General features: G+C 35.4%; 1 protein-coding gene and 1 non-coding gene across 42 annotated transcripts in view; both read left to right on the forward strand.

Moving 5' to 3' along the window:
• Ptprd (protein tyrosine phosphatase receptor type D) overlaps positions 1-19,102 on the forward strand; it is a 2,013,525-nt gene that overhangs the window by 1,019,414 nt on the left and 975,009 nt on the right. For all 41 annotated transcript variants that reach the window (XM_070033182.1, XM_070033181.1, XM_070033197.1 and 38 more), the window contains one exon: positions 6,201-6,234. The gene's annotated coding sequence lies outside the window, so the exon portion shown is untranslated. The remainder of the gene's footprint in view (positions 1-6,200; positions 6,235-19,102) is intronic.
• On the forward strand, positions 2,842-2,945 carry LOC138834963 (U6 spliceosomal RNA). Its single transcript, XR_011374311.1, has one exon. It is a non-coding gene; the product is annotated as a U6 spliceosomal RNA (small nuclear RNA).

Below are 19,102 nucleotides of genomic sequence, written 5' to 3' on the forward strand. Positions count from 1 at the left end.
CAAATTATTCAGTTAATTGCATTGAACCACAGCCCAGTGCTCACTTCAAGTTTAATGTTCTGAGACTTCTAATTAGAAGTGAGACAAAAAAAATAAAAAATAAGAAGACAAATTTCAGCTATTCCTATGTTCAAATTAAAGCATTGGTCTAAATGATAATTGGTCCCCATCTTTTTTTAGCAGTAATGTTCAGGGGGATGATTTTAATGTGGTTTGGAAGCATCTATCTTTTTAGGTGTGTTAACACTCTCCTTGAAGTCTTGTTTTAGCTGTTCAATTATCTCAATATATTTTGTTCCTCTAGAGAAAGTACAAAGGTAAATTTACATTAACTTTACAAATTCCAAACCAAAATTATTCAAAGAACACTTTTTAATGTATGAGAAAAATAATTACAAAATTAAATGGAAATTTTGCTAACTTTTGAAGACAAACAGATTAAATGCTAAGAAACTATGCAAAGCTATAGTATTCACAATGTGTTAGCAAATTATAAATTATTACAAAGAGAGTAGCATCCCAAGAGCATTCAGATTTTGAAAAAAAAAAGCTTTAGATACAGGTATTAATGAAAATGAGGAAAGTACATTTTTTATAAAACTACTTGAACAGCATAAACATTCAATTTTGTTCCAACCATAATAATGTCTTCTAGAGAACATGTATTATTTACAGCTTTATTTTGCTTTAACAAAGCATAATCTAACAATGCAGAAACACAAGCTTTAAATTTGCTAAAACACAGATACTAAATTTTTGAATTTTATTAATTAAAATTAAAAGCAGATTTAGTCAGGCTGATGTTAAAAATCATACTATGGAGAAGTACATTGACTCTGAAATTTGTTTCAAGTGATAACTGTCCACAAATCCTTATTTCATTTAGGATTAAAGGGATTCTAATGATGTCTTTATTTATACAGAAAATACTTTTTCTTCTCCTGTTAAATATGCACTATTGCCTTGCATATAGGTTCCGTCCTGATTGGGCAATATAGGGACAGAGCCCATCCCACTGAAATTTCCCAGTTTCCTTATAAGTTGGGGGAAAATTGTGATCAAAGAAAGTAAATAAAAGAAGATTAAGCTGTAGCTACCTTGTGAATTTGATAAATCTTCTTTTCGTTAAATATAAAATTCAGAGAAAATAAATATGATGTCACCTCTTTTATTCTTCTTATTAAAGAGTAGTCTGTGGGTTTGGGGTTTGGGAAGGAATTGTGAGGAAATGAAAGTAAATGGTTGCTCTAGAAAGTGCTCACTGCCTAGAATAATAAAGACCTAGGTTTGATCAACAAATCATGAGTGCCATTGGCATGTTATAATGGGTCCAGAAATAATGAAAGAAGAAAGATGATTTTCTGAAAGCTAACACTTAAGCTAGTCAACTTTATTCATTAGGAAGGACACTTACCTTACAATGTGATATAACAGAGAGAAATAGTAAACACTAAATAAAATTTTCTGATCTTGCTAAACCCCATTTAACTGGATTACAATTCATCTGTAGTTTTCCATCATAATATTGGAGCTTGCCAGCTCTGGTCTAAACCCTCTACTGCTTACTACTGAGATATTCTCCAATCCCCACATCCAAAAGTATTCTATTGCCAGTCTGGTTTCCACACTACACTATAGATCTCTGCATTTAAATTCTTTCTTGACAATATTGGAAAAAAGATAGAACTAACGCAGCTAGCAAACACATATTATGCCTATATTTCTTCCATGGCCACTCTTGGCCATCTCAGTGACTACCATTAAAAATTCACTCATTACTACGATCCTAAACTATCAATCCCCATTATTTATTTTTATTTTTAGCTCATTGTACATGTCTAATCCTTCATCAAGCACTGGGGATTCTGCTACCAAAATACAAAATAGAAAATATATAATATATGCCAGAATATATGCCAGCTATACATTGGTTGAAACCACTATATTTTCTTGTTTGATCATGGCTGTCACTCTACTACCTGAGCCACATCTCTAGTCATGGATTTTGCTGAATAATTGAAGATAAAAGGTTCAAGGGTTTGTCTGCCTTGGCTGGCTCTGAACTGTGATCCTATTGGTTCTGTTTTCCTGAATTGCTAGTAATATAAGTATGAAATACTAGTGCCTGGGCTTTATCTCTCATTTATTAAAAAAAACTTTTTCATATTAGCTCATTATTTCCCCCCCAAATCTATTTATTTTATATTTAGCTAACCATCTGTTTTATAAACAATAATTTATATTTCATGGTTGCCATTTTTAGGCCCTTATCAAGTACAGGAAAAGAAAAAGAATGGAAATGTAATTTGGCAGAAAAAGAGAGAGAGAGAGAAAGAGAAGAAGGAGGACAAGGAAGAGGAGGAGGAGAAGAAGGAGGAGGAGGAGGAGCAGGAGGAGGAGGAAAAAGAAACAGAGACAGAGAAAAACAGAGATACAGGAAACACAGGAAGAGGGAGGAAGGAAAGAGAGAGAAAGAATGTATGAGTAAAAAACAGTGACTAAGACAGAAAATTTCAAGAAACATACACATTACCTTACTCATGTAACTGTAAGCCCTCTGTACAGCATCTTTACAATAAAATAAAATAAAAATTTTTAAAGAAAAATATTTAAAAAATAATTAAAGGTTTTGATTCATATTACTATTTGATATTTTAATCACATGAAAGGCATGCTGTCTTAAATATCACCAGAATAGGTCAATAATAGATATTGCTATTCTTAAAACAGGCAAACTTGATAACTGAAAATGTGTGTAATATATCAATATTTTCAAATTCTCATTTTGAATATAGGCCACGGGAAAAGGAATAGTACATAAACTTGAAAGATAGGATTGTGGTGCTCACTTTGGTAGCCTATATACTAAAATGGGAACGATGCAGAGATTAGCTTAGCCTCTACACAAGGAAGACATGCAAATTTGTGAAGCATTCCTTGCTGTTTTCTGTGTGCTGATAACAAGGAAAACATGGCTGAAATCAAGACAACAATTCCTTTTGTAATAGCCCCACAAAAAACAAAACAAAACAAAACCACCTAAGAGTTAACTAAAGAAGTGAAGGATCTCTATGATGAGAACTTTAAAAACCTGGAAAAGGAAATTAAAGCAGTACTAAGAAAATGGAAAATGGGTTGGGAAGGTGGCTCAGTGGTAGAGCACTTGCCTTGCATGCCTGAGGCCCTGGGTTCGATTCCTCAGCACCACATAAGCAAAAAGAAAAAAAGCCAGAAGTGGCTCTGTGGCTCAAGTGGTAGAGCACTAGCCTTGAGCTGAAGAGCTGAGGAACAGTGCCCAGGCCCAGAGTTCAGGCCCCACGACCTGTTAATGAAAATGGAAAATGCCTCCCATGATTCTGGATTGGGAGGATTCACACTGTGAAAATAGCAATACTGCCAAAGGGATTTACAAATTCAATGTGATATCTATCAATATCCCAACCTCATTCTTCAATGAAATGGAAGAAGCCATACAAAAATTCATATGGAATAATAAAAGACCCCAAATAACAAAACCAATCCTTAGCAGAATAAAACAGTGCTGGAGAAATATCAATACCAAATTTCAAACTCTACTGCAAAGCCATAGTTATCAAAACAGCTTGGTACTGGCAAAAGAGAACCTGAGAACCAATGGAATAGAACTGTAGACCCAGAAATGAACCTACAAACCTAAACCCACCTAATATTCGATAAGAGAGCTAAAGTAGAATGGAAGAAAGAAAGCCTCTTCAGTGAATGGTGCTGGAAAAATTGGTTAAACACCTGTAGAAAACTAAAGCTAGATCCTTTTATATCACCCTTCACCAGAATCAATTCTGAATGGATCAAAGACCTTGAAGTTAAAGCAGACACTCTGAAAACATTACAGAATGGAATAGAGGAAGCTCTAGGGCTCCTTGGCAGAGGCTGGATTTTCTTAATAAAGACCCAGAAATGTTTTTAGCTATCATTTTTAATTATTGGCTACAGAAGCCTGACTTTAAAATAATTTAAATGGATACTTAAATGAACTCTGATTTACTTAGGACTCAGTTTCCTGAATAGTTAGATGCTCGATAAAATTAACAGAAAACAAAATTTATATTAATAATGCAAAGTATTTTCTTTAAGCCAGCTTCTTGTAAATGTTAAATAAGAGCAAAGTATTTTGAGACCCAGAATTAGGTGCTGTAATAACAGGATAAATTCCAAGATAATTATAAATTAAAACCAACTTAATCACATGAAAAAAAGACCCAGAAACAACAAATCCAAGAAAGGTTGGACAAATAGGATTGCATGAAACTGCAGAGCTTCTGCATGGCAAAGGACATAGCTAGCAAGATCAATAGGGAGAAGATCTTCACTAGCCATACAACAGACAAGGGTCTCATATCTAAAATATACCTGGAACTCAAAAAATTTAATCCCCCAACAACAAATCTTCAAAGAAACAACTGCCCAATAAATAAGTGGGCTAAAGACTTAAGAGAAACTTCTCTGAATAGGAAATAAGGATGGCCAATAGACACGAAGAAATACTCAACTTCTCTAGCCATAAAAGAAATGCAAATCAAAAGAACATTGATTGAGATTCCATCTCACCCCAGTAAGAGCGGCTATAATCAAGAACTCTAATAACAACAGATGCTGGAGGGGATGTGGACAGAAGGGAACCTTACTTCATTGTTGGTGGGAGTGTAAACTTGTTCAACCACTCTGCAAAGCAGTATGGAAGTTCCTCAAAAGTCTACACATAGAGCTCTCCTATGATCCAGCAATCCCACTTTTGGGCATTTCCCAAACAATCGCAAACAAGACCATGCTAAAGGTACCAGCACAATTATGTTTATCAAATCATTACTCACCATAGCAAGGATATGGAACCAACCCAGTTGTTCCTTAGTAGATGAAGGGATCAAGAAAATGTGATATATATTGTTTTATATATATTATATATATAAATTCTATACCTCCATCAGAAAGAATGACATTGCCCCATTTGTTATAGGAAGACTTGGAAAAAATTATACTAAGTGAAATAAGCCAGACCCAAAGAAACATAGGTCCCATGGTTTCCCTTATTTGCAATAACTAGTATGTGTCTAGTATAATCTTACCAGATAAGCAGAAAAGGTCAAAAGCTATGACCATATAAGATGATGACAAGCAAAATGAACCCTAAGATGGAAACAACAGGTTTTTACTTTGCTATGTTGTTTCTAATGTACTATGTGATTTTTTTTTGTTTCTTTTGTATGTATAATCTCTCTTGTCACTGTATTTGGTTCTGGTACCCTGCATCTTGTATATACATATTTCTAATTTGGGTAGGGGAAAGGAAATAACAAAATGCTGAAACAAGGATACAGGCTGACTCATTTAACAATGAGATGTACAACACACTATGGTGAAAACGAATTTTACAACTTCATTCTGTGGGTGTGGGAAGGAGGAGTTGGGGAGGTGAGGAGGGAAGGTATAGTAGGGGAAAAACAAAGGAGGGGGTAACAATGTTCAATAGGAAATGTACTCACTACTTTACTCATGTAATTGTAACCCCTCTGTAGAGTATCTTTACAATAAAATATTTTTTAAAAGGCAAAAAAAAGAAAGATACAATTGTGCATTCTACATTTATGTTGGAAATGATCTGTATAACTTGGGTTTGGGAAGTAGGATAAAATTGAGGGAAAGGATAACAAGAAATGTACTTATTACATTACTTATGTAACTGTAACTAACTCCTCTGTACATCTCCTTGACAATAAAAAAATTAACAAAAAAAGAAAAACCTTATAAAATTAAGATAGGAACAACTGACTAAAGACTATGTATGCTATATGAACTACTTTGCATCTTTTAAGTGAAAATAGAAAATTTTGAGCTCAGGAAGGTGGAATACATGATAACACCAGAGCTTCTTATTCGGATGTTTCGAGACTGTGTTCATGCCAGTACTGAAACAGGTGACTCTGTGGTTCTGCTTTAAACATGCATATCAGAGAAAAACCTATTTATATAAACAGTACATATGTCAAGTATACCTATATTTTAAAAAATATTCAATGGTAACTTAGCTAACAGTGATCAGAGAACATACCTTGCTTGATTCTTTAATTGTGTTTCTATAGATATATTTGTATGTGTTGGGAAACTTTTTGCAGTTTCTTTGATCACCATATCTAAATATACCTAAATATATTTTGTTATTTCAGATGATGGTGCCTGTCCATTAAACGAGCAACTGTGGTAAGTTGCTTATTGTCTTCTGAAAATTATGTGTGATATGTGATGTTTTTCTTTACTGAGATTTGCAAGTATCTTTTATCCCTGTATAAACTTTGGCCAAGTTTGTTGAATGTTGTTAACCAACCCAATAGACATTTTACAATGTTTTATGGCACTTTTTTTTTCAAGTTAAAACTGACTAGCCTTCAACTTGATTTCATCAACACAGCCTTTTATTTTCACAGATATTTCAAACATTTCCTTTTCAAACTTTAAATTTTTCAATCAATTAGGAAAATAATATCCTGTCAGTGAGTTTAATTAGCTACAGGAATATTTTACAGTGTTTATATTGATACCAAAACACTAATCATTTGGAGTCATAAATATTTTTTGTTTTCTCCATTAATCTTACAAGAGAAAGAAGAAAAATAATTTACATGTTTTAATTTGCATATTGCCTTACACTACTATAATTATCATCAAAAGATAACATATGTTGGTTTAGTCCTTCTCACCCTAATTCACCTCTGGAGAAGTTGCAATCCTTTTATGTTATCTTAGAAATCGAAGCCCCACATTTCAGCATGCTTTTCAAAAGACTGGCAAATTGGAATTTTCAAAGATCCTCTGTGCATTGCCAAACATACGAACAGACAACTTTACCTTATACTTTTTTAGGGTTTACTAATTTACAATAGATTGAAAAACAAGGTTGCATTCTCTTTTACTCAATTACAATTAGGACAAATGTTATGTAAGGGTACTTTTATATTTCATTGTCCCCCTTCCCTCCATTACACTGCTTGATAAAGTAAGATATGCCAGAATAGGTGCTGGTTTGAAAGGAAGACAAGAAAAAGACTGGAGATAAAAGAAATATTTACATGAATTCTGGTAAAAAAATAAAAGAGTAGAAAACTATATGGGGTAATGTATGGGATATAGCATAGAAAATAGAAAATGTTGGAGCAAAAAATAGAATACCAGTGCTCTTCAAATCATAATCTAATCTACTTATGAATTATCTGAGCTATTTTGTTAAAAAGTAAAGACTTGTAAAGTAGCTCAGAGGTAAGTGAACTCTCAAGTGATGTCCAAGTGGCTGGCCTGCAAACTGCCCTGTGAATAGAAAGGCATGTCATTCGTTCCCTGTGCGTCCTCTCCAAGATACTCCAGTCACCACATTAATTTTCATGTATTTGATTTGGATTAGGTTTTAGGTACTTTTTTGCCACGTGCAAAGAATACACTTAGACTAAAGCAAAAATGCCCAGTTTTTAGAGAAGCCATACAGGAAAAGATCTAGTTAGTTGATAGCTACCCTGTATTGTTCCCTGATTTCATTACCTGGTAAATCTAGTATATATTGTAAGGGCTCCAACAAAAAAAAAAGGTCAAACTCTTTGTTTCCAATAATGTTCAAGTGAACTAGAATTAAGAATTTATTTAAAAGTATATCTTTCTAATATGATATTTTCAAAGAGAATCATATCACCATCTTGCAATATTGTACAAAGCAATGGGTGATCATGGGACTATATGGTACTATTTAAGTAGACATCACTGCCATTTTTTGTTTGAAAGTACTTTTGCTCAGAAAATGTAATAAAATGCTCTGCGTTTTGCATCACATTCTGTTAACATGAATGCTGCAAAGACTAAGTGTTCAACTTACTCAGACTTCAAGAGAATTTATGAGGAAAAAGTGGCTCTGGAGTAGGCAAGATGGGTCAGTAACTGTACATTGCAGAGCCAACAGGGCTTATCTACTTGGATGAAGAAATCTGAAAGACTTTTTAACTATACATTGTTATAGGAGCCTGAAGAAGGCCATTGGAATAAAATTTCCAAAGTCAGTGGCAAGATTTCTGCATTAGGAAATGGAGTGAGCACACTGCCTGAAAGTGGCTCATGAGTACCCACTCTTTAGATAAACTCTCCTGTCATGTTGCCGATGCTGCTTTGTAGACCACACTTTGAGCACCAAGGTCCTACCAACACTCATGAGTTGGTCCTTCTGTTTCTGCCAATGTCAACATCATAGGGGAGTAGTCACTGTCTTCTATAAAAGATGAAAAGAAGGAAGAGAAAATCAGAAAGATAAAATATATACAAATAAATATATAAAATATATACAAATGTACATGGTGTAACACTAGGCTAAAATTTGGAACTGTCTACATTATTGGATTAATAGATCAAAGGAAACTTTCCTAATCCAAAAATATTCATCTTGTGGTATCATCTTGTGGTAGATTACCTGAACTTCCACTATTAATATTTGTTTGATTTCACTGTACTTAGAAGGTAACTGTAAAAGCATGGAGGATCAGAGATTATTCTGATCAAGAATGGATTTGGGAAGTCATTGTTTTAGATCATATACTACCATTCTTTGGCATGAAATGAATCCCTCTTTTTAAAATAAGATATTGGTGACCAGCAGATTGCTATATATAAAACCATCACCACCATCACAACCAAGAAAGAGTATAAGATACTTTTCACTTTCTAGGCACTGGTCTGAAAGTTCTGTATGCATTAGATAACATGAACTAACATTATCCTTTAGACATATAAAGAAACTATGGCAGAGAACTGTTGATCTGATCCAACTCACATAGTTGGTAATAGTAGAATTAGGTGTTATACTCCAGTGTTCTGACTCTATATTCCAGGTTTTGTTAAACTGCCCATCAGCTTTTAATTGGCTCCTGTATTGAGCAAACATTTTGGGACATCATCAATATTATAGACAAGTTTTAAGATTCTAGTAATAGAATAACAAGGATCACTTCATCTATAGAACTGGCTCTCTAGTGAGAGGTAGAGACCTTGGTTTAGAAGAGACTAAATGTATTTTAAAACCGTCACACTAATAACAAGAAAATATGGATTGAAATGCGATGGTTATGTGTATTTTCTGGATGATTAGGGAAAATATCTTCAATAATATAACCGAAATTATCAATGTAGATGTACAGGTGACACTTTTATTACTTTACTAAGCAAAATGAAAGCAGTATTTGTGGTGTGTATGTATGTATGTGTCTGTGCATTTGATTTAAGAGATGAAACCAAGTACTAGTAGCAGGTACTAGGATTACATGCTTGTAATCCTAGGATTACAGTTGGAAGATAGTCCGGTAGGAAAGGCCTTGAGACTCTTCTTATCTTTAATCAACTACCAAAAAGTTGGAAGTGGAGCTGAGGCTAAAGTGCTAGTGATCAAGAAAGCTCAAGGACACTGCCCAAGCCATAGGACGAGCACCCCCACACACAAACAAAAAGATGTCATAGTGAGAAAGCTTGACTTTCCCCATGATAGTGGACATTAAGAGCCTTGGGAATGTAGTAGCTCACATTGGTGGCAATGTTGGTAGTATTAGTGCTGACACACGTGCTGGTAGTGGTGGTACTGACATAACTTTATGATGGCTGTGATGATGGACTTGTTGGTAACTTTTATCATTCATGAAGTACTTACTATTGCTAGGTATTGCAATGAATCCTTCCTATCTACTATCATATTTTCTCTATTTCACCACCATCTGAGGTCATTAGGGTATTTCTCACAGTGCAGAACTGCAGGATTTGATCATGAAAAAGCTCAAACAATTTATCTGTCAGATAGCCATGCAAATATATATTATGTATCTATTGCTACCACCATTTTTATTCCTCATGATTCAGTGTGATGACTGGGCAGCTACTCTGTCCCATGAGTTATTGGATGGATCCCTCCATTCATCTAGGACCTAAAGAAGTTCCATTTCCTTCTTTTATTCTGGCATTCTTTTCCTGTTACATTCCACGATAATAATCTCTAATGGCTTTCACATAACATGAAGTTTATTTCCAAGGAATGATGGAAAGGACAAGTCCCATTGCAAGTGCCTCTCCTTGTACCATAATTGCTAAAGTATCTGGTCAAAATAAGCAACACAGCCAATTGTTGAACCAATATAGAAAGAAAGCAGACAAAGGCAAAGCTGCCTGGAGGGTGGTCCTGGCTATGACAGCAGAGAACACTGATCTGGTCACTATGGTGTAGCTGCAGGAGGTTCATTAGAGGACTCAATCTGGAGTGGGTCAAAAATATTTTTAAAAGCAAATTGCATCTCTGCCAAACATGTACAGACTCTTCCTATTCCCTGACCAATACATTAAATTGTCAGCTATATAATATTTAAATCATAGTAGATATTATAAGTAATATAGAGATACTTAAAGTAGATGTGTGCAAATACTGTGATAAGACACCTGTGATCTTTATATAAGAAATGTTGATAGCTGGAGGGGATGTGGACAGAAGGGAACCTTACTACATTGTTGGTGGGAGTGTAAACTTGTTCAACCACGTTAGAAAGCAGTATGGAGGTTCCTCAAAAGACTTCACATAGAGCTCCCCTATGACCCAGCAATCCCACTTTTGAGCATTTACCCAAATGTTTACAAACAAGACCACACTAAAGCTACCAGCACAACTATGTTTATTGCAGCATTATTTACCATAGCTAAGATATGGAACCAACCCAGATGCCCCTCAGTAGATGAATGGATCAAGAAAATGTGGAATTCTATGCCTCCATCAGAAAGAATGAAATTTCCCCATTTGTTAGGAAATGTAAAGGCTTGGAAAAAATTATATTAAGTGAAGTAATCCAAGCCCAAAAAAACATAGGTCCCATGGTTTCCCTTATTTGCAATATCTAGTATATGTATGAGTCAAGCAGGAAAGGTCAGATAATGTGATGTTAGGAAAATGACCCCTTAGATATGTATTTAAATGTTTTTTTTTCTTTCATGCATTTGTTTCTAACTCATTTATAAGATTATTTCTTTGTTGCTTTGTATGTCCCTCCCCTACAGTATAACCCCTGCTTTCACTGTATTTGATGTCGGTATAATTTGTGGAGGAGATGGGAAAAAACAAGTCGTTTAAGGATACAGGTGGACCCGTTGCAACTATGAGAAGCACAATGAACTTTACAACTTTGGTGCGGGGGGGGGGGATTGAGGGGGCAGGGGGAGGCTGGGAAGAGATGTGAAGGGTAAACAAAGGAGGAGGCTGCAATGCTTGATAAGAAATGTACTCATTATCTTGCTCATGTAATTGTAACCCCTCTGTACAGTATGTTCACAAAAATAAACATAAAAAATTTTTAAAAAATGTTGATACTCAGGAGGCTGAGATCTGAGAATTGCAGTTCAAAGCCAGCCCAGGTGGGAAAGTCCATGAGATTCTTGTCTCCAATAAACCACTAGAAAACTGCAAGTGGCACTGTGGCCAAGCCCAGAGTTCAAGCCCCATGACCGACAAATGAAGAAGAAGAAAGAAGAAGAAGAAGAAGAGGAGAAGGAGGAGAAGGGGGAGGAGGAGGGGGAAGAGGAGGAGGAGGAGGAGGAAGAAGAAGAAGAAATGTTGATACCCACATAGAACAAATGTCATCAGGATAATTGTACTTTATTTGCTATAATATATTCTCTCATTGAGATTAGAAGTGAAAATGGAAAGAAGTTAAGATAGATATACAGATAGATAGATAGATAGATAGATAGATAGATAGATAGATAGATAGATAGATAGATAGATAGATAGATGAAAAAGAAAGAGATGGAGAAAGAAAAAAGAGAGAAAGAAAAGAAAGAGAGAGAAAGAGAAGGGAGGGAGAGAGGGAAGGAAGAAAAAGAAAGAGGAAGGAAGGAAGGAAGGAAGGAAAGAAGGAAGGAAGGAAGGAAGGAAGGAAGGAAGGAAGGAAGGAAGGAAGGAAGGAAGGAAGGATTGACATGGTGATCATAAACAATTCACCTGCATTTATGCAGGGACATTTACCCAAGGTAAAATTTGCTGTAGAAAAGTTAATATTGAGTTAGAGGGTAAGGTTCAAAGCTTGATTTCAAAAGCATTTAAAGTATCTTTCTATAGTCTGACTATAAAATACAGCTGAAGTCAGAATTGGAAAAATTGTGAGATTTTGCAAGTTGGATTGTTACTAATTCCCTAAGTTAGGATCCCATTCTCAAAAGTATACATCTGAAGCAGAAACAGGAGGGAAGAAGTGATTCTCTGTTCTCGTTTGGATTACCAAATTGTATTTCAATGTAATTCTCAAAGCCTATCCCCAAAGCATGCAAAATAGTCTTTGTTCTAGATTGAGAGTTTTCAGAATGTTCTAGAGTCAAAAGATTTAGAAGACAAAAGATTTTTTTGCTGTTCCCAAGAGCCTATCTTAAATATGGAGCATTCTCTTACTTGTAAGGCTATAATTTTGGATGGGAAGCAGACAGAAACTCAAAGTACCTGTCAGGATAACAACTAGAAAACAGAGATCCTCCCCTGCACCATTATCCAGAGTTTTATCACTATTGTCATCAATTTCTCAGTTTATTGCACCACATACCCTCACAAGAGGGCCAAGGAGAATCTGATTGTCCAATAAGAGTGTAATGAAATACAGAGTTTTGCCTCATTGCTTTTCAGGCCATTTTTTCCCCCCAGAACTCCATAAAGAACATTTGTCTTCAGGACTATAAATTTTGTACTTTTTACCAGCTCTAAATGTTCTCTATTGCTTAAGAGTAGTAGGGATCAACAGCCTATTCCCATCATTTAGGGACTAACAATGTGTAAAATTGACTGAATTCAATATGACTGCCACTCAAGGGTTCCCCCTGTGAACGAAAGTCTTCTTTAAATTTTGAAATAAATTCTAAACACAAAGGCAGAGAGCAACAAAACTGTCTGAGGGTGGGGTTGGGGAACATATCTTGCTGTCTTAGAGAATGGAAGGAAGTATAGTAACATTCTTTTTTTGTTTTGTTATGAATGAAAGCAAGGCCCAGTTCTGTTTTACTAGTCAAGAAAAATAAATCCACACTAATAAATGGAAGAGAACTGATGCCCTAATATATAAAACAAGGATTTCTAAGTTGCACCAACAAAATAATTGGGTACTTGTACAAATGCAGAATTACATGGACCAAATTCTAATTTTGTGTATGCAAAACAGGTAACTGTGCAATCAAATGGGTGTCTTTGATTAAAATCATTGTAAATGTAAATTTTTCATTTGCTGGAGTAGTCATATTTTGGCATGTACATGCATAATTAGCAATGTGAAACGGTCAGACAAGTTGATGTTAGGTGAAATGAACCCCAAGATAAGGACTCAAATGGTTTTTCTTTCTTGCTATTGTTTCTAACATATTTATAAGATGATTGCTTTGTTGCTTTCTTTGTCCCTCCCCCACGGTATAACCCCTGGTTTCACTGTATTTGATGTTGGTATAATTTGTGGAGGGAAAGGGAAAAAACAAATAGTTTAAATAGGCATACAGGTGGACCCATTGCAACAATGAGATGTACAAGATATGTCAAAAAAATGAACTTTACAACTTTGGCAGGGGGGTGGTGGGAAATGGGAGGGCAGGGATGGAACAAAGGAGGAGGCAACAATGCTTGATAAGAAATGTACTCTTACCTTGCTCATGTAATTGTAACCTCTCTGTATGGTATTTTCACAATAAAAAACTTATTGATCATAAAAAATAATTAGCAATTTTTAATTTAAAATAGCCTCCTGGCAGAAACAATTTTAACTAGTGGACATGGACATTGTATTTTATATATTAGTGAAATGTTATGTTTTTATTTTTAATAATCATATTTCTTTCATTTTAAAGATAATATTTTTCATTCTTTGTCAATGTCATTTAGAAATTAGAACAATTTTAGCTTCTTTTTTGAAACCTGGTTATACAAATCCTTTGGAAATCACCGCTGATACATCATATGTGGATGTGTATTCTATCTGGAGGTTTATTCCAACTGAGAAATCAGAAAATTGTGATATATATGGAATATCCTTGGCCATATACATAGTTTTCCTTCTCACTTTAGTTAAAATTTCAAGATAAAGGAATTTAGAAATCAGTTCATGCACTTCACATCTGATATTTATCCTTTAAGAAATCTTTAATGGAGCATCTCACTGTTGTTCTCAAAAGATGTAGATTGATAGCATTTTTCAATCAATACTATCTTATTATACATGCAAACTCATTATCTATCATAATATGGACATGTATTTATAATGCACAAGCCCCTAACTCTTGCAACCAGCCTATGAGGTAGACTTCCTATAATTTATAAATAGGAATCTAAGGTGCAGATTACCTGACTCTTTTAGAGTCACAGAGCAACTATTTACCAATGCCAGCAAATGTAGAAAGATTTGCTGCTGTCCCTTAGCTGATGGACTGGTTCTGCCCTAGTTGCTCCCTCAAGGTAGCTGTAATAATACCTAAGCATGCAGAATTTCTTCTTCTTTCTGTAATCTCTTTTACCAAAGACAAAATAATAATTATTATTAATAATAATATAGGAAGACCTGGAAAATGTATGTTAAGAAAGCCCAGAGCAACATATAAATATATCAGCTGAAGTATGGTAGATTCAAGGTAGAACTTAAGTAGTATAATTCCTTAGAAAGACAAAGTGCAAGTTCAAGCAAAGAAACACCAGGAAGCAGATTCTTGAAAGGGATGGGGGGAGGATCAATGAGAAAGGGGGAGAATAGTTGAATGAAGAGAAGAGAGAGAATGTACTAAAAAGTTTAATGTATATCCTACTAAATTAAGAGGAGGGAGGGATAGGTGAGAATGTTGAAAAGCTTTGAAAATTGCTTTGTTAAATCACCACTCCTTTGTACCACTAAAAATTTTAATAATAATAACATAATAATAAATAACATAATAATAACAATAATAATAATACATTCAGAAAATAAAAGCTTCAGGCCTTTCTCCTTTAATCTTTTCTCCCACTCTTTTCTCTTTTTATCATTTTGGTGAAGATTGGGGAATATTAGAAAACTTATTGCTAAGCCTGGAAAAGCTGCAGGCCAGAGTCAATGTTGACTGATAGATTGAACAAATATTTCCAAGAGCTCAGAAATTTTTCAATTGCCTTGATCATTATATTAAAAGCAAGAAGTGAAGCACTCCATATTCTGATATGTGTGACCTATGGTCAGAACATTCCAATGACTCTTGAAATTTAGAAAGGAAGCCAAAGTCCTTTCAATGGTTTTCCAAGTTTCAATGGTCTTCTCTGATCTTGTCTCCTACTTCTTTTCCATGCTTATATCACATGAGTTATTCTAGTTCTCTCTACTTTGAGAATCTCTAAGCAATTGCTGATAGGAGGTCCATGAACCTGCTTTCTCCCTCAGCTATGCTTTGCACGTCAGTTTGTGGCTTCTCCCAGCAATCTACTAGTCACTGGTCAGGTGTTACCACCATGTTGCTTTCCTACCTTTGTTGTTTCTTATCACACTTAGTCTACTTTTTCTTCTTAGCCTTCAGAGTAGTTCTCTATCATTTTCTTTTCTAAAAAGCTTGTCCAACTCTCTATATTAGGATCTGTAACTCTGAAGTAGGCTTGGCTACAATAATCTATGTCTCTGACATGTACTAAGTTAGCAAAGGAAGGTAGAATTTAAAATCACAATTAATAAATATAAATTCTTCAAAAATACAACCATGGGTTTACCTCCAACAGTACAATGAAAGCAATAGAAATGCAGAGAAGGCACAAGCACAAAACTCTATCTGAAAAACAAACTAGAGCAGAATCCTTGTTTTTTGAAAAATGAATATGCATTATAAAATTATAATTATGAGTAGATAAATATAAAGCATGTAAAATAAGGCCTTTCTGCGCTAGCTTGTTTTTCAGATAGGGTTTTGTGCTTTTGCCAGAGCTGGCCTCTAACCACCATTCTTATCTCCACTTCCCATGTAATTGAAGTTGCAGGCATGAACCAATACACCCAACCCTATTGTTTTATTCATTGTATATAGGAGAAAATTGAGGCACAGAAAACTTGATATTCCCAATGTTACAAAGAAACAACAGACGCACATTATGAATTGAATATGCATATTTTTCACTCTAGCATTAATTCTCCTTAAATTAATTCTCCTTAAATCCTGATTAAGATTTCCACTTTAAATATTTTTAGTTTTTTCTGAAAATGTGGAAATATCATATTCTTTTATATTCATGATCTCAGAAAGCTCTACTGTGTCTGATAAATCATCTTGGAGGAATTAACAAATAAATGTACATATGCTAAACTCTCTTTGAACTATAGCAAGAGGAATAAAATGTTGTGATTTTTTTTTCAATTTTTTTATTGTGAAAATACCCTACAAAGAGGTTACAAGTAAATTAGCAAGGTAATGAGTACATTTCTTATCAAGCATTGTTGCCTCCTCCTTTGTTTCCCCTTCCCATCCCTTCCCATTTCCCCCTCCTCTTCGCCCCCCCCCCCCCCCCGGTTTTTTGACATAATGTCTTATACATCTCATTGTTGCAATGGGTCCACCTGTATCTCTATTTAACCAATTTGGTTTTTCCCCTCCCCTCCACAAATTATACCAACATCAAATACAGTGAAAACAGGAGTTATACCATGGGGGAGGGACATACAAACCAACAAAGAAATCATCTTATAAATGTTAAAAACAATTGCAAGAAACAAAAAAAAATGTTGTGTTTTTTTAACTTTATGTCCTGTGATAGATTTTAGTAGGGAATATTGAAGGCTTTCCTGTGAAGAGGCCTTTTTGAATTATAAATTTTCCTAATCCTGTGTAAGAACAAGGCTGTAACTGAATGAAGCCTTGGAATCATTTCCTAGAATGACTTTTTAGCAACTGATTGATGCTTGAAAGTAAGGCCAGGTCTGTTTTTGAGGTGTAATTATTAATGTATTTTACAGAGACAAACATTACTACTAATAGGGTGCATTTTCACTTTCAGAAATTGCCAGCACAATAATAAATTTTATGTTTACCTATTTGGAACAGATATGTGATATTTACAAAAAGTCTGAGAAAGAGAAGTAACAGAGGAATTTTTTTCTACCCAACAATCCAGGACTAAAACTATCCTGGAAAAAAAAAAAGAGAGAGAAAGATTTGCCTTAAAAAGAAAACAACCTGGGGCTGGAAAGGTGGCTCAGTGGTAGAGTGCTTGCCTTGCATGCATGAGGCCCTGGGATCTATTCCTCAGTACAACATAAGCAGAAAAAATCAGAAGTGGTGCTGTGGCTCAAGTGGTAGAGCACTAGCCTTGAGCTGAAGAGCTGAGGGATAGCGCCCAGGCCCTGAGTTCAGGCCCCACAACTGACAAAAACAAAAAGAAAAAAGAAGAAAAAACTCTGTACCAGAGTTGTATATAAATTATTAAAAATGTCCTCTGTCGTGTCAGTTTAAAATTACAAAAATAATCACTTTAAAAAATAATGGACACTGAGGCCTTAACTATGTTTCTGTTTGCTTAATAGAAATTCTCTCAATAAATCTTTTTTTTTGTAGTTTTTTTTTAATTGTAAAGGTAATGTACAGAGGTGTTAGAGTTACATAAGTCAGGTAATGAGTACATTTCTCTTTGAACAGGGTCACCTCCTCCCTTATTTTCTCCCATCTTTCCCCTCCCCATCCCGCAAATCTTTGAATTCTTAATAGTAACTTCTGAAAGCAAAGATGAGTATATCTTATTTCAGTACAAATTTGTCCAAGACTTTGTGTTGCAAGAAAGAGATGATCTCATTTAGTTCTTTGGTAACATCCCTTACATTTCCCACTTTCCAGTGGCAAAGCACTTATCACAGTGTGTTTCTGCACACAAGCTACATGCCATACACTAAGGGAGTTCTATTCATTGATTGATAGGATTTAGATATGTTTACAAAATGTAATAATTTAAAAATGTAATAATTATCTACTTATTGTCTACTTAGTATGTTTTTTTTTTTTTTTTGTCAGTCTTGGGGCTTAAACTCTGGGCTTGGGCGCCGTCCCTGTGCTCTTCAGCTCAAGGCGAGCACTCTACCACTTGAGCCATAGCACCACTTCCAGTTTACTATTGGTTTATTGGAGATAAGAGTCTCATGGACTTTCCTGACCCGGGCTGGCTTTGAACCATGATCCTCATATCTCAGCCTCCTGTGTAGCTAGGATTACAGGCCTGAGCCACTGGCACCTGGCTTTAGCATCTGGTTTTTTTTTCAAAAAAAGTTATACCCTTTCTCAGAGTTTCCAAGAAGATTAAAAGTCCAATGGGCAATGGGGTAATTCACATCTCTCAAAACAAATACAACTTATGGTCATACAAAGATACAAAATTTTCACACCAACTTTTTTGTTCTTGTTTTTATTGTATAGATGACATACAGAAAGGTTACAGTTATGTAAGTCTGGTAATGAATACATTTTTAAGTAAGGAGGTCAGGTCTGGCCAGAGCCATACTGGCCCCGTGGTAGATCCTAGGGTCTGGCATCTGGTCTTCATGCTGAGGCCCTGCCTCCCAGGTGAGGGGTGTGCTGAATCCCGGGGGCTGGGCAGGCACTTGACTGGGAGGTTGCTAAGTCTGTCAGTCCAGTGCTGAGACTGGGAATTTCTTGTGTACCTGCTCCCTGCACTGACCCTGTTTAGGCCCAGAGCAGCCCACGTACCATTTTACCATGCCATGGTGTGTCCCAGGGATCAGGTCCTGTCTCTTGTCTCCTGTCTCCTGACTCATCTCTGGTCATCATGGCCATCCCAATTCAGCTCTCCATCAGAGCTGAATTGGTTTGTTGGTATTGTTTTTGTTCTTTCCTCTCTGGCCTGTTTCCTAACCATGTTAAGTGTATTTGGGGGCTGCAGACCTTTGTAACAACTGGCTGCCTGCAGTCTGCTAACTATAATAAAGACTCCAATATTCCATCTGATAATTCACCTTACAACAATTTCTTTTTGGAAAGTATCAACCCTTCCCTCACTCTCTCAGTTTTTCCCTCCTATCCCTACCTACAAGTTGCATAGTTCATT

Source organism: Dipodomys merriami, unplaced genomic scaffold, assembly GCF_024711535.1.
Source record: "Dipodomys merriami isolate MVZ:Mamm:240054 unplaced genomic scaffold, mDipMer1.0.p SCAF_22, whole genome shotgun sequence".
Classification (NCBI taxonomy): domain Eukaryota; kingdom Metazoa; phylum Chordata; class Mammalia; order Rodentia; family Heteromyidae; genus Dipodomys; species Dipodomys merriami.